Here is a 13813-nt window from a genome sequence, read left to right as displayed (position 1 = left end):
TCAACAATAGATCATAAACTTCTTATAGACAGGAAACATGTATCTTTTAGAATTCTCATTTCCAGCCCTTTTCTTTCAGCCTTTAAAAATGTCTTTCTTTCTTCTTTTCCTTCCCCCCTCCCTCCATCCCTTTCCTCCTTTCTGTAGTGTCAAACAGTTCTAAGCACCAGTCTTGACTGACAGCGATACCCCTAACCTTTATACAATGGAGGGCCCCCAGGCCAGCCTAAACTGTTGCAAATTCAGACAAGTGTAAGGACATTCCAGGGCCAGCTGTATTTGTATGAGACTGAGGACTCCCCTGGGGAAGCAGACTCATAAGGAAGGAGAGTCAAGGTCCAAAGATAATGGGCTAGATCATACTGCAACCATCTGCCAAGGATGTGGGGCAGCTGGAGCATCCCCTCAGCTGCTGAATGAAGGCACAGGGCACAGGGCTGCCTAGAGGCATCTGGAGGAAATGAATGTAGGAACATGTGCTGCGAGAGTAACACACTCCCAGAGGGAGACAGGAGACATTATCCTGCAGAACTGGAGCAGAGTCCCACAATTCTACAGGCAGGAGTAAAGTCACAGGAAATTAGTGTGGCCCAGGGATTTGATGTTTAGAAGTACTTTGGAAATAAATCTGAAGAGGGAACTTGTGCACTTTAAAGGGTATGTTTCCTTGTCATTCATTGTGAGGAGATGCCCATCAAAGTAACTCACCTGTGCTATAGGAGTGTCCTCTGTTTACAAATACCACATTTACTGCATCAGGGAGAACATGCCAATGGCTTATTCCAAAGTTACTCTGATGTGGGTATTCAAAAAGAAGCCTTCTGTTCACTAAAACACTCCCCCAAGATGCTGCAAACCCCTCTCTAAGGAAATAGAGCACAAGGTTTGTGTAACTGAAATAATTACATTTTTAAGAACATAATTAAATCTATGTTGTAAATACTTCTTTTACTTGACAAAAGTGTACATGCTCTTTGAAATGTCTTTCTTATAATAACTGTCTTCTCTAACCAAATTAACATGAAAAAAGTAAGCAGAGTGGGGGGAAATTCTTATTTCTATTGTTATAAACATGTAAAACAAATTCTTCACGGTGTATATGAGCTTAGCTGGTATTAAGCAAACATCTCTAGACTTCAATGATGCTAGAATTTAATAAGCTTTTTAGTAGTACCTTGTAATAAGGCGGTCTTCCCACATTTTCTGATTTGTGAATATCACAGCTGTACATCAACTTACACACCCCTAGGCTACAGTAAGGCCCAGCTCTGACCCTGCTGTGGGCATTGAAAGCCTATAGTTTATCATTAGCCTAAAAATGCATATAGTTAGATTCTATAATGTTTTCTAGATTTTTTTTTTCTTTTTCCTGTGTCAAGAAAGGAGGGGAAAATATAAATTGCATGTGACCTGAAATGGACATCTTCTGGGAATCAGGACTTGTGTTAACTCTACATAGTCTTCCCTCTGGAACACAGAACTTCTGCCCATTTCAATATTTTCAAAATGTATTATTAGGAAACATAGAATAATAAAACATGAAATGAGGCAAAAGGGTAGGAATTTAGCTTTTGTTTTGCTTTAGATAGGTTTTGTCTCAATTTTGGAATGAACTTAAACATTAGAGGTGGTTAAACTAGGCTGGAAACAATTTTTAAGGGGGAGCAAGACTTGTATTCACCTCTTTGGAATTATGTAGATTAAAGCTACTTGGAGGATTAAAAGGGATGGAAGAGATTAGTAAGTGACATTAGAAGAGTTCATATAGCAGAATTTTAAAAAAGGCTTTAGTCAATTTAGCATTAAGAAAAATGAAGGGAAAGCATCTTGTAATTTGTGTGTGTGTAAACAGTAAGCCTATTTTCATAGCTCTTACTGTTCTTACCCCCAAGACACATACCCACAGATTTATCTATACATGGTCCATATAGACATGGGTCTGACTAGAGATGCCAGAAGCTTCCTTGGCATCTACTAGCGTTGGGCTTCCTGGTGGTGGTCGTGTCTGACTTTTGTGACCCCATGGACTGTAGCCCACCAGGCTCCTCTGTCCACGGGATTTCCCAGGAAAGAATACTGGAGTAGGTTGTCATTTCCTTCTCCACGGGCTATTTCTGATCCAGGGATTGGCTTGTTTCTTGTGTCTCCTGCATTGGCAGGTGGATCCTTTTACCACTGAGGCCCCTGGGAAGCCCATTATATAGTATACTGCATCTATAATTATGTAGTGTAAAAGTGTGTCAGTTGCTCCATCGTGTCTGACTCTTTGTCCAGAGAGGCCCATGGACTGTAGCCCACCGGCTCCTCTGTCCATGAGATTTCCCAGGTAAGAATACTGGAGTGAGTTGCCATTTCCTTCTCCAGGGGATCTTCCCGACCAAAGGGTCAGACCAGGGTCTCCTGCATTCCAAGAAGATTCTTTATCAAATGAGCCACTGATCTTCCTAACTTTCACTAAACATTGATTTCCAAAATAGATTCTTTCAGAAATTCTTCCCTCTCTCCCCTTCAGAGAAAATAGACAATTATCTTAACACATAAACATCTCTTACCCCAAGTTTATAAGAACATGGATCAGGAGTTTGACCTATCATTTGAAAAATTGCCCCTCTTTAACATGGAGGCTGATGAAAGAAGTGTAAAAATAGTAGTGGAAACTGTTTTACATGATGACTGAAGCTGTAAGGATGGGGGAAAGGAGAGTCTCTGTGAAAAGAGAATTGGGAGAAAAAGTAGAGTTTGCTTTGATTCTAAATACCCTAATTGAAACATATAAAAAACAAAGCACAGTTTTATACAAAGCATAATTTTATCTTCAAAGAATGTAAAGGAAATAGAATTGTCAGGAAAGAAGGGCTATGTTTGTGCTAGGAAGAGAGCTGTAAAGTATATTTTTTAAGGAAGTCAAACTTCAGCCAAGGCCTTGGTTTTTTCAGCTTGCGGCTCAAACTGTAAAACTTAGAAGAAACCCTGTCTCTAGGACTAGATCAAAGGGTTTGTATTATGGATCCCAGCACTAGCTCTGCATGAACTGTTTCTCGCCCTTTACCCTAAGCTCTATGATGTGATTGATTCTCTCACTCTGGGCTTCAGGCTGCTACTTTCCTTTGTGCTAAAAACTTACGACTATTATTAACATCGTTATCTGATTATTCAGTTCAGTTCAGTTCAGTCACTCAGTCCTGTCCGACTCTTTGCGACCCCATGAATTGCAGCACGCCAGGCCGCTCTGTCCATCACCAACTCCCGGAGTTCACCCAAACTCACGTCCATCGAGTCGGTGATGCCATCCAGCCATCTTATCCTCTGTCGTCCCCTTCTCCTCCTGCCCCCAATCCCTCCCAGCATCAGGGTCTTTTCCAATGAGTCAACTCTTCGCATGAAGTGGCCAAAGTATTGGAGTTTCAGCTTTAGCATCAGTCCTTCCAATGAACACCCAGGACTGATCTCCTCTAGGATGGACTGGTTGGATCTCCTTGCAGTCCAAGGGACTCTCAAGAGTCTTCTCCAACACCGCAGTTCAAAAGCATCAATTCTTCGGCGCTCAGCTTTCTTCACAGTCCAACTCTCACATCCATACATGACCACTGGAAAAACCATAGCCTTGACTAGACAGACCTTTGTTGGCAAAGTAATGTCTCTGGTTTTGAATATGCTATCTAAGTTGGTCATAACTTTCCTTCCAAGGAGTAAGCATCTTTTAATTTCATGGCTGCAATAACCATCTACAGTGATTTTGGAGCCCAGAAAAATAAAGTCAGCCACTGTTTCCCCATCTATTTCCCATGAAGTGATGGGACCAGATGCCATGATCTTAGTTTTCTGAATGTTGAGCTTTAAGCCAGCTTTTTCACTCTCCACTTTCACTTTCATCAAGAGGCTTTCTAGTTCCTCTTCACTTTCTGCCATAAGGGTGGTGCCATCTGCATATCTGAGGTTGTTGATATTTCTCCCGGCAATCTTGATCCAGCTTGTGTTTCTTCTAGCCCAGCATTTCTCATGATGTACTCTGCATATAAGTTAAATAAGCAGGGTGACAATATACAGCCTTGACATACTCCTCTTCCTATTTGGAGCCAGTCTGTTGGTTCCATGTCCAGTTCTAACTGTTGCTTCCTGACCTGAGTATAGGTTTCTCAAGAGGCAGGTCAAATGGTATTCCCATCTCTTTCAGAATTTCCCACAGTTTATTGTGATCCACACAGTCAAAGGCTTTGGCATAGTCAATAAAGCAGAAATAGATGTTTTTCTGGAACTCTCTTGCCTTTTTGATGATCCAGTGGATGTTGGCAATTTGATCTCTGGTTCCTCTGATTGTTAGTTATTGGTAATTCCAAACATCCCTGTGCTCAGACATCCTACTGTGATCCTGTGGACTGTAGCCTGCCAGGCTCCTCTATCCATGGGATTTTCCAGGCAAGAATCCTCGTGTGGGGTGCCATTTCCTCCTCCAGGGAATCTTCCCAACCCAGGGCTCGAACCCAAGATCTCCTGCATTTTCTGCATTAGCAGGAGGATTCTATACCACTAGCACCACCTGGGAATTGAGTGTATACCAAATGGATCTGAGCTGAAAGAACCGAGTAATGATGTTGAAGAGTCACATTTAACAGCTGAGTTTTATATCCTTTAAAACTTACAGGTGAGTTAAAAATTTGCCCTCTACCTAATTTATAAATTTCTTGAAGCATGATCTGTCTCTCCCTATGGTATATTCATTCAACTTTGAACAACTCAGCTAATCTGAGTAGTGATTCATCTGTCACTAGAGGGGGTTAAAGCATTTCTGACCTCTGTAGTCACAGAGAAAGCTTCTAGAAAGTTGTCCTTTCTCCCACTTGGTATGTGTGGGAGTATTAAACCCCAAATAGAACAGTCCTAAACTCTTTTTTTTTTTCATATTTTGTTTTTCTATAAACAAACTTTATCTGTGGCCTTGTAGCAGACCGTCAGTTCCAGGAAACACACAGCTAACAATGTCATTCCCCTTGTATTGCACGTAATATAAAAACAGAGTTTAAGTAAATATTTGAATTAGGACAATTTGAAACATTTAACTTTGGAGAAGCCTTTCCCTGGCGTGTATTGATCACTTTTTTCCAGAATGGCTGTTTCAGTAGATTCAGTAGGCGATAGCTACACCCTTTAAATGAAGTTCGTTCAACTTAACATATCATACAGTAACAGAGTATAATCTTAGACTCAGCATTTGCAGAATGGAACTCAAATTTGGAGGTTCAACTCCTGCTGTGGATCAAAGAAAAGCTGGTTTATAAATAGCAGTAGAGCAACAGCTAGTGCTAAAGGCAGGTGTAGCAGAAACATCATTGGTCACAACTGGCTCATTAAATTTAAGGTTGATGTTGCAATTGGATGGCTCTTTTCCTTGGTACTTTAACCATGAAAGTATTCCATGAAATGACAGGCATGGACCTGCTCATCTCTAGGGTTCTTTTAGACTCTTTCTCTCTGTGATCCTCCAGATGGGTTATTACTATGTACTTTTCATTCTCTGCCCCACATTTTTCTTAGTGAGTTTATCCATTAGATAAAGGAGGCTTGCTTAGGCCTGGCTTTTTACCTTTTAAGTCAATTAGCTTTGTGTGGATTGTGAGGAAGAAATAGAAGTGTTTTTGTACTGGGACAATGCTGTGGGGAAGTTCCAAGAAATGTCCTCTCTCCTCTTTAAAAAAATAAATACTAAGGCAAGATATCTGCATTGTTGAAAAAGGAACATGTGGGCCTTTGTGTACAAAAACGATAGCATCATCTGCTAATAGTAGGTAATATTTATACTATGCTACCCAATTCCTTATGTCATAAAGATACACTTAGTTTATTATTATAATAGTTATCCTAGCTCTGAAAAGATCACAATATCATCTGTATGGAAATACAATAGGATCATAAGTTTACATAGCCAAATTCTCCCAAGCGAAAGTTTTATATGTCTTTGTTATTTCATTTTTCTACAGATTGGGGGGAGGGGAGGAATACTTGTTATTTATGGAAAGCGGTCAGATAAAGAAATAAAGTCTTTGAATATGCAGAGATCTATAGAAAACATTAAATTAGATAGATCACCATGAACATGATGATCTTTAAAAGTTGGCATCACCAGTGGATTAAAAAGGTATGTACAAAACACAGCTATGTTTAAAATGGATAACCAACAAGGAGCTGCTGCAAAGCACATGGACCTCTGCTCAATGTTATGTGGCAGCCTGAATGGGAGGGTGTGTGGGAGAGAATGGATATATGCATACGTACGGCTGAGTTCTTTCTCTGTTCACCTGAACCTACCACCACATTGTTTGTTAATTGGCTGTACCCCAATACAAAATAAAAAAGTTCTTTTTCTTTTTTTTAAAAAAAGTATGTATGAGAGCTTTCTCTCAGAGGCAGAAGTTCTTGCTGGACTCAGGCAGTTAGTCTGTGACCTCGTGTCTTCCTCTATTTAACACAGAGTCATGTGGCAGTATGTCACATGGTGGTACAGCCAGGCCAAAAGAATCCCAGGATGAGTGACTTCAGGGTGCCTCTCGCATATATCTACATACAATGTGGAAGTGTCACAGCTGGGTGAGCTAACCCAGAAGATTGTCCTTGTGTTTCTGTGTAGATTTTCATGGACAGATTTAAGGTACCAAGAAATTAAATCTTTTTAAGTGTAGGTCTCAGGAGCTAACCCTCACAGAAAAATGGTCTGTGTCATCTAGACTGTGATAAGCAGTGACTTCATAAATTCATTCATTCATTCACCCTAAACATTAATTATTGCTCTTGGCTCTGGGATGTAGCAGTGAACAAAACAAAGTTCTGGCCTTTGTGAAGCTTTCATTCTAGTTGAGACACATAGTAAACAAGTAAGCCCAAGAGCTAGGAAAAATAAAATCAGGCAGTAGTAAGTAAACTTACAAAAGGGATGGAGAAACAGATTGATGAGGGATACTCTGTGATGAGAGGCCCTTGGAGCGGAGACCTCCATGAAGCAAAGGAGTGAATCAGTTGTTTTTACTATGCTTAGCTCACATCACTTTCCTATATTTTAAAATATGTAGAAAATTGAGGCTCTTGATATTTTACCTGCTGCTTGGAAAACAGGGTAGGGACTTTGTTTACTGACCAATCAGAAATTGGCTTAGAGGACTTTCCTGGTGGTACAGTGGATAAGAATCTGCGTGCCAATGCAGGTGATACAAATTCTGTCCCTTGTTCGGGAAGATTCCACACACTGCGTGAGGGGCAAGGAAGCCCTCCTGCCACAACTACTGAGCCTGTGCTCTGGAAGCCCGGAGCCGCAACAGCGGAGTCTGTGTGCTGCAACTGCTGAAGCCCGTGCACCTAGAGCCCATGCTCTGCAACAGGAGAAGTCACCGCAATGAGAAGCCCGCACACCGCAACCAGAGAGTAGCCCCCACTCTCTGGAACAGCAATGAAGACCCAGCGCAACCCAAGATTTTACAAAGTAATACTCTTTCAAAAAAGAAAAGAAACTAACCTAAAGAGGTTCATTCTATCTAGTCACTCTTGGATGGGGATTTGCTTTCAAGTTCTCTGCCACGTCCAAATCCTTAATAGATTCTCATGTCTGCATTTATCTACACCTGGAACTCCATACCTGGAATGTCTGTTACCAGTTCCCTCCCAGCTTTTCATCCCCTTTCAAGAATCTGGGAAAGAAGAGTGATTAGGTTATATGTTCCCTCAATCCTTGCCCTCCTTAGTCTCTGCTGTGTTTGTTGACAAGTTTTCATTATTTTATGACACAGTCACCAGAGCCGGGCTGAGATCACCAGTTTGTTACTTGGAGTTTTTAAATGTCCAGCTGGTGGATGTTTTCTCCCAGTTACTGGCTATTTGTGTGCCACAAGGGTCAAAGTGGGGCCTCTTTGGAGAACTCTAGGTCAAATCTGTCCAACAAGAATCCAATTGGGCAATACACAGCATGCAGTGTATATTACATGCCCACTGCTTGTAAGATGGATAGAGGGGGACCTAGCTGGAAGTTCCCAGTCCTCAAGGAGATAACATTCTTAGTGATACAGACTTCTCAGGGACAGGGATTTTGGTCACATACATACTTTTGCTCCTTTGGGATTTATTTTAAGCTATGGAATCTTAGCTATGGAAGGAGTCTTAGAAATTATCTAGCTTAACCTCCACCACATGTTACCAAGACGGACAACAAGATTAAGAGGTTTTGAATTACTCAAGGTCACACAGCCCTGGTCTCTGTCTGTTCTGCCAGACTGCTTCTCATCATATTCATTTGTTTAAGCCCACACCTCCTCGAGCAGATGTTCAGGAACATTCCATACGGCAACCATCCCAGGCCATCTCCACATCAAGGGCCAGAATCCGCACATGAAGCACTGCAAGATGGAAAACTAGCCACAGCAATGCTCTAGACAGGAATTCTGGGATTTTAACATCAATACACAGAAACGGACATTTGATTTTAGTTCCTTCTTTGTTCTAAGTGTTTAATAAAAAAAAAGAAATAGCAAGGACTCTCTTTGTTCAGTTCTTTTTTTTTTTTTGTAACTGGGAGTAGAATCAGAAGTTCTAATAATGTCTCCTCTGTACATATGCAGCATCATCTCCATTCTTATTATGTCCTTGGCTTCAGACCAGCCCTATATACTTGGGTATCTCATAGTTCAATTTTCAGATGTACATATGTGCTTTTAAAAGTTGGAGTGCACCTGTATACTGATCTACTAGGGAAAAATGAAAATTACACACTTCAGAGTCAAGTATTCCTAAGTTCAAAACCAGGATTCAACATTAATTAGCTGGGTAAGCTTCATTATTTAACACTAGAACCTCAGTTTTGCCATCTGCAAAGTGGGAATAATGAAGATACCCTTAGAGGGCTTTAGTGAACACATCCTCCCTGTTCTTCCCTCCCTTTCCCCTTTCACATACGTAGGTATAGTTGGATCAAAAAGTATGTTGAGTTTCTCACTGAAAAATTTGGTCCTTTCCTCTTTCAAAAATCCCAAGAGAAGGACCTGCTAAGCTGCTAAGTCACTTCAGTCGTGTCCGACTCTGTGCGACCCCATAGATGGCAGCCCACCAGGCTCCCCCCACCCCTGGGATTCTCCAGGCAAGAACACTGGAGTGTGGTGCCATTGCCTTCTCCAATGTATGAAAGTGAAAAGTGAAAGTGAAGTCGCTCATTAATGTCCGACCCTCAGCGACCCCATGGACTGCAGCCTTCCAGGCTCCTCCATCCATGGGATTTTCCAGGCAAGAGTACTGGAGTGGGGTGCCATTGCCTTCTCCGAGAGAAGGACCTAAATGAATATAAATCTCCCATTTAAAAGGACTTAAAGGTTTGTCCCTAATAGCAACTTTAAAAACAAACATCATCTGAAAACATTTCAGGATACTTAGAGCAGTTCCTTTCTCACTCTTTTTTTTTTTTTTTTTTTTTTGCCCTTTCCCTCAATTTATTTCCCTTTTGTCCCTACAAACAACTTTTGTCAAATGTACACGGACAGCCCATGGCTCCCATCGCTCCTCTGTCCCGGAATCAACTCTGCAGACCCAGGCTCTGGATCTGTGAGTGACGCAAGAAGCTGTTTTTGGCCTCAGGAATGTTTTCCTCTATGTTCTGACTCCTCTCTTGTTGTCCTTCTCTCCTCTCCATCTTTTCTCCACCTCTCTTCCCCAGACACCTCCACCACTTTCTCTCTTCCTGTTTTCTTAGTTTCTTCCCCTCTCCTTGGTGGCCAAAGCACCCATCAATCACCGCCACTGTCATAATCAGTTCTGTCTGTGACTCCTCTACGTCCAGGATAAAACAAGATAGGAGCAGCGGCTCTGAAAAGACAGACATCTCCACAGTAGCCTGTGGGAGGCTGCCTGGCGCGTCAAGTCTGCCAATAAGAGCATTTCCTTCCAGCTGCAGGGCTGGGGAAAGCCAACCAACAGTGAGCTGCACAAGTTTGCCGGTGACACACTTAAGTTGTTTTTCTTTGTGAAAACAGGGGAAAATTCTGATAAATTCCAGATGATTTCAAAACACATTTGAGGGTCAGATATACAAGAGGCAGATAAAATCGGAATTAGGTAAGTACAAGTTGAGGCACAAATCTCTTTTTAGGTCCAAACATCTTGCAGATTGAAAGTCTTTAAATTTGACAATTCCCAGTTAGGGATGATAAAAATTGAACTTTGCTCTCCTTAAACCCCAAGCCATTATGAGAAGGGAGGGTTCACTCAAAGTTGAAGCTGAATAGCTAGTAAAAAGCTGAGGGAAGTGCGCATTATGAATGAGCACTGGAACGTTTTTTAATCCAATTAAGGACCTGTAATATTTGGAAAGACCAAAAAATATATTAAAGATGCCCATTAAAGTGTCTACATGAATGCTGTGTCTTCATGGTATAACCAAATACATGTGTCCATCATTCCTATGCTAGGAAGACAGGTTCATCTTGGTACCGAAGAGGTCAAAGCAGTTTCTGTCTTACACTCCTTACCCTGTGATCTACATTTATCAATATTCTCAGAGATTATTGAACAGCATTCCTGTATGTCTGGGCAAAAGTTAGGCCTTTCATTTTTTGCAAGTTACTAAAGCTATAATCTTTGTTTTCCCCTTTTTGTTCTCCTACCTTTTAATTTGAAATTTTCGAACCTACAGAAAAGCTAGAAGAAAGCATGAAAAACACTAACATACCCAATTCACCAATAGAACCTTCTCTTACATAACCATAATGTCATTCATACTCCCAAGACACTTAACACTGAGGCACTAGTGTTATCTAATAGAAATTCCATATTTAAATTTCCCCAATTGTACCAGTAATCTTTCATGATACAGACAATTTTGAAGTGCCAAGGGTACTGCTTTGTAAAATGTCCCAGTAATCTGAGTTTGATTGTTTCCTTATGATTAGATTCAAACTACACATTTTTCCTAAAAACGATACACAGGTGATCATGTATAGGTATCTGCTGTGCTTTAATCAGTTGCTGCACTGAGGTTAGAAGAGTATTAATTTTCTAATTTTTTCATTCTTCTGTATATATCAGATGGAATCCTCAGTATGGAACTCAGGTCTTTTTTAAAAATTTTATTGAAATATGGCTGATTTACAATGTTATGTTAATTTCTGCTATATAATAGCAAAGTGATTCAGTTATATATATAAATTTTTTCCATTATAGTTTATCAGAGGATATTGAATATAGTTCCCTGAGCTATACAGTAGGGCCTTGTTATTTACACATACTTTATATAATAGTTTACATCTGCTAATTGCAAGCTCCCAAATCTTTCCCTCCTGCATCCCCTCCTTAACAACTACAAGTCTGTTCTTTACGTCTTTGTGTCTGTTTCATAGATATATTTACTTGTACTGTATTTGAGATTCCACATATAAGTGACATCATATGGTATTTGTCTTTCTCTTTCCCATTTTCTTCAGTTAGTATGATAATCTCTAGGTCCACGCATGTTGCTGCAAATGGCATTACTTCATTCTTCTCTATGGCTGAGTAATATCCCATTGTATATGTATACCACATCTTTACCCATTCATCTGTCATTATTTGTCTCCATGCCTCGGCTACTGTAAAAAGTGCTGCTATGCACATAGTGGTGCATGTGTCTTTTCAAATTGTAGTTTATTCTGAGTATAAGCCTAGGAATGGGATTACTGGATCATATGACAACTCTATTTTTAGTGCTTTGAGGAACCTCCATACTGTTTTCCATAGTAGCTGCACTAATTTACATTCCCACCAACAGCGAAAGAAGGTGGAAACCTGGTCTTTCTGATGCTAAATGCCATGCTATTTCTGCTGCAGGAGCTACCTCTCAGATGTGTAAAAAAATGAAGCTGGTCACCAGAAGCTGCAAATGTCTGTCTAGTCAAGGCTATGGTTTTTCCTGTGGTCATGTATGGATGTGAGAGTTGGACTATAAAGAAAACTGAGTGCCGAAGAATTGATGCTTTTGAACTGTGGTGTTGGAGAAGACTCTGGAGAGTCCCTTGGACTGCAAGGAGATCCAACCAGTCCATTCTGAAGGAGATCAGCCCTGGGATTTCTTTGGAAGGACTGATGCTAAAGCTGAAACTCCAGTACTTTGGCCACCTGATGCAAAGAGCTGAGTCATTTGAGAAGACCCTGATGCTGGGAAATATTGAGGGCAGGAGGAGAAGGGGACGACAGAGGATGAGATGGTTGGATGGCATCACTGACTCAATGGACATGAGTTTGGGTGAACTCCGGGAGTTGCTGATGGACAGGGAGGCCTGGCATGCTGAAGTTCATGGGGTTGCAAAGAGTCAGACACTACTGAGCAACTGAACTGAACTGAACCTGAAACTGCTGGGGAAATAAAACATTTTCTCTCCATCTCTTGTTTAGAGCTCCATTTTCTTTCATCTTGGGAAAATGGACCCCTTCTGCGGCTTTGAAACCTACTTTTAAAAAACGCATGACTTGAGCACACACAAAGCTATTACTTCTCATATGTGAAAGAATGTACTTAGAGAAGTGGAGGATGTCCAAATCATCCTCTCTCTCTCAGCATCACTGACATTATCTCATCTCTTTAGGGTTCCAGGTTATATTTCATTTCCTTTCTTTCTCCTTTTTTTTTTTTTTTGCAGGGAGTGGATGGGTGAGAGCTGAAATCAAAGCATCAATTCATTTAGGAGCTTTTATTTTTCTAGTGGCAAAATTGGATTGAAGAGTTTGGTGGAATGTCTACCATTCTTCCCTGAGCCACAACAGTGAAGGGGAAGGAAGGCTCAGCAAAGCAGCCTCCAAAGACCTTGACAAACACCATCTCCACCAGGGATTGCAGAACCGCCTTCCAGTAAGTTATTGCCAGAAGGAAGGGAGGGGCCCTGGACGGGCAGCGACCCTGTGAGCCTCGCTGGCTGCCAGACCCTGGGAAGAGGAGATATGGCCAGTCTGAGAGGAAGCCTGGGCCGGGAGCAGAATTACACTTCTCTTCTTTCCCGATAGCTGCCCTCCCTACACATCTTCTTGCTTTCATGAAATCAGTGTGGAAAGAAATCACGAGGAAAGATTTCCTCGGTCAGGGAAAACACACAGAGAAATCCTGAGTTCTCCTTCTGCCCCTTCTCTTTGTTACAGTAAGTGGTGACGACTTTTCTAATCACTAGTAAGTTCAGGGTTACAGGTCACAATGGCAGAGTCAGGGTTAGCCTGTCAGCGTCACTACCCTGAAAAAGCACCCCCCAGACTGAAACAAAAACTATTCCTTTTGTTTGCCATCTTTGTACTGTTTAACATGAATGTTTCAACAGTCTTTATTTTCCAAACATGCAAACGGGAGAGAGTGATCTGACCCACAGTACACTGACATACCATGTAGCTATAACCTTGAGATAAAAAGTAAAGGAAAAAGTCAAAACAGCTCAAGCCAAACAAGTTTTTCTTCAGTTCCAGACCCCTTGCCTGTGTAACAAAGGAACGCACTGACATTAGCACACACTGGCCGTGGTGCACAGGCACAGAGCTACAGGGAGGCAGACCTGTGGGACCGCAATTGCATAGCTGGGAAGTCGAATGGATTCATCAATTTAACAAGTGTATCCTATGTGTCTACTCTGTGCTAGACATGATTCTAGGTGTTGGCAATATCTTATACACCTAGGGGATTTATAAGACGTACAAGGCCTCTGATCATGTGGAACTTACCTAGTGGCACTGGTAGGGGGAGAGGGGAATTAGAGACTACACTCACAGTGTTGAGAGGAGATGGAAAATAACAGCTATAGTGGAAAGTCTGAGCTGGTTTTCTGAATTCTATATATCT

This window comes from Bos indicus x Bos taurus, chromosome 1 (genome assembly GCF_003369695.1).
Source record: "Bos indicus x Bos taurus breed Angus x Brahman F1 hybrid chromosome 1, Bos_hybrid_MaternalHap_v2.0, whole genome shotgun sequence".
NCBI lineage: Eukaryota > Metazoa > Chordata > Mammalia > Artiodactyla > Bovidae > Bos > Bos indicus x Bos taurus.
This window is presented reverse-complemented; position numbering follows the sequence as displayed.